We start from the raw sequence: 2,661 nt of genomic DNA on the forward strand, positions 1-2,661 counted from the left end.
GAGAGAGAGAGAGAGAGAGAGAGGAGCTGGATAGCTTTAGGCACCACTGCTTGTTTTTAAAGAAGCAGTTTGTGGAGAGGTCATTTCCTGTCCACACTGTAGACTAGTTCAAAAATATAATTCTCCTCACAGCCTGACAAGAGGTCTGAGGTTTGGTTTTAATTTTTTTTTTTTCCTCTAGCCAGGACCCTCCACAACCTGATTGCTAGGCTTGTTAGCACAGAGGGGGTTTAACTGCTGGCTAAGCACCCACCTCTGACAGCCACTCTGTTGGGATGTCCCAGAAATGGGATTACTCCAAAATACAGAAGCACCAGCACCAAGGTAGCTCCCCCTCTCCCCACCGTCTGAATTTGGGCTGGTGGTTCACTCACTGCCAAGACTTATCTGGGGACTGACCTGCCCCCTTAATTTACCTTTACTTCCTGTTGCTCCAGTTTTCTCATTCTGCCCCCTCCACGCCCCATCCCTCCCCAATCCCCTCTCTTCCCAGCCCCTCCACACCCCATCCCTCCCCAATCCCCTCTCTTCCCAGCCCCCTCTCTGAGGTTCAATGAAAACAATCATTCTGAATGTGGAATTTCTAAAGTACAGTTATAGGGCAATGGATTTTGTCTTCCTAGGAGGGGAAAAAAAATAAATCCAAAAATCAAACCTCCCCACATGATAGGAAAAACAAAGAAAGAGAAAACTCTACCAAAACGACCATGAAAAATTCAGTTGAGCAGGAAATCACAGAGATAATCGAATGGACCATCCCCAATAACATGTCCAGCTCCAAGGGGGACAAAGTCTTTCTTTTCCAACACGGGTCAAGAGTATAAATCTTTTCCCCACTGTGGTATGAGGCAAGGGGAAGGAAACCCTACAGCCCACAGGAGGGAGAAGAATCTTTGCAGAGAAGGAAGGGATCTGAAAGATGATCAAATTCTGCTGGACCCAATGCTAACCAGGTAACACTTGAAGCCTATTCACAGAAAATTTAAATATATTGAGCTAACACCTAGCTAGGTCAGTGGAATGTAGGAAATAAAGCCGAAGACCACCAAAAAACATGATGAATACAAGACCTGAATGCAAATGCATGCAAATGAGACATTTCCTCTTTTTAATAAGCAGATTAATTAACTTTCTGCCCCCATCCTGGCTTGGGTATCTCCAAGTCACTAGCCAACAGGGGACAAGGGATTGCTAATTCTGTAACTGACACTATTAAAAATACTCAGGCACCAAAGTGTCCCCCAAATGCTGTCTTGATCAGTCCTTTCCCATAACTGCATGAAATGCCTGCAGAGTCCACCCCATCCTTCCTGCAGCAAAGCCCAACGCAGTGAAGTCGCTTGCCAGGATGAGATTAGGGGAGGGATTAGACTGAGGCTGCTTGGAACTTGTGCTAGGAGACCCCAAGGCAGGCCAGAATACTTGGTTTCAGGTTTCATTACAAATCCAAAAGCTGCACCAAATTGGCTGCAAGGTTTGTCAAAACACATAACCTTCTAAAGACAGTATTTCAAACAATTTTGGTGTGATTTATGTTTTGGTATGGCGGCCACTGCAAGACCTAGCAGTTTCTTATGGTTAAATTCCCAAACTTAAGACTTTACATGAGTTTGGAGTCTGCCTGAGTTGGTGTAGACATAGCCATCTCAGAGCAAGAATCAAAGTCACACCTAGGCAGGGTGTACAGCCCACCAGTCATCACAAACGGACCAGCTTAAACTGCCATTTAGGGGAAGAACCTCTTTCTGAATCAGGGTATGTTTTGCCCTTGTTAGTTCCTCCAGACTATTCTGAGTTATAGCTGGAAACACGTCTTGCTGTTAATACCCAAAGATTCCAAAATCAGAACTGTCTGAAACTTGGCAACGCTTGAGTCACACCCATAGAGCTCATCTCTGCTAGTTCAAGAGTCTCCAAACTGGTCTCCCTGCTCACAGAGCCACAGATCTCTCCTAACTTGTGATCTGCCCTCATTCGACTCAGAATGTTCACTGTAGATAAGTAAAACTGGTATCTCATGCTTTTACCCTCCCCGTTTCTCCCCTGCCAGCTAGGCTGGGCACAGTGGCTCACACCTATAACCCCAGCAGTCTGGGAGGTGGAGGCAGGGAGATTGCCTGAGCTTAGGAGTTCGAGACCAGCCTAAGCAAGAGGGAGACCCCCGTCTCTACTAAAAATAGAAAATAATTAGCTGGGCATCCTGGTGGGTGCCTCTAGTCCCAGTTACTTGGAAGGCTGAGGCAAGAGGGTCATTGGGACCCAAGATTTGAGGTTACTGAGAGCTATGATGCCAGGGCACTCTACCCAGGGAGACAGAGTGAGACTCTGTCCCAAGAAAGGAAGGAAGGAAGAGGGTGGGGAGGGGGAAGGGAGGGTGGGAGGGAGGGGAAAAGGAAAAGAAAAAAGAGGAAGGAAGGAAGGAAGGAAGGAAGGAAGGAAGGAAGGAAGGAAGGAAGGAAGGAAGGAAGGAAGGAAAAGGAAAGGAAAGGAAAGGAAAGGAAAGGAGAAAACGTCTCAGCTCCTTAGGCACACAGCACAGAGACTCAGTAGAACCTGCACTCCCATGCTCCCTCCCTCTCACCCTTTCTTCTCTCTCTTTCCCTCTCTCTCTCTCAACACATATCTATTTATTTATTCATTGTTTATCCATTGATTCATTTA

The sequence above is a fragment of the Otolemur garnettii genome, unplaced genomic scaffold (assembly GCF_000181295.1).
Source record: "Otolemur garnettii isolate 467f Iridium unplaced genomic scaffold, OtoGar3 scaffold00069, whole genome shotgun sequence".
NCBI lineage: Eukaryota > Metazoa > Chordata > Mammalia > Primates > Galagidae > Otolemur > Otolemur garnettii.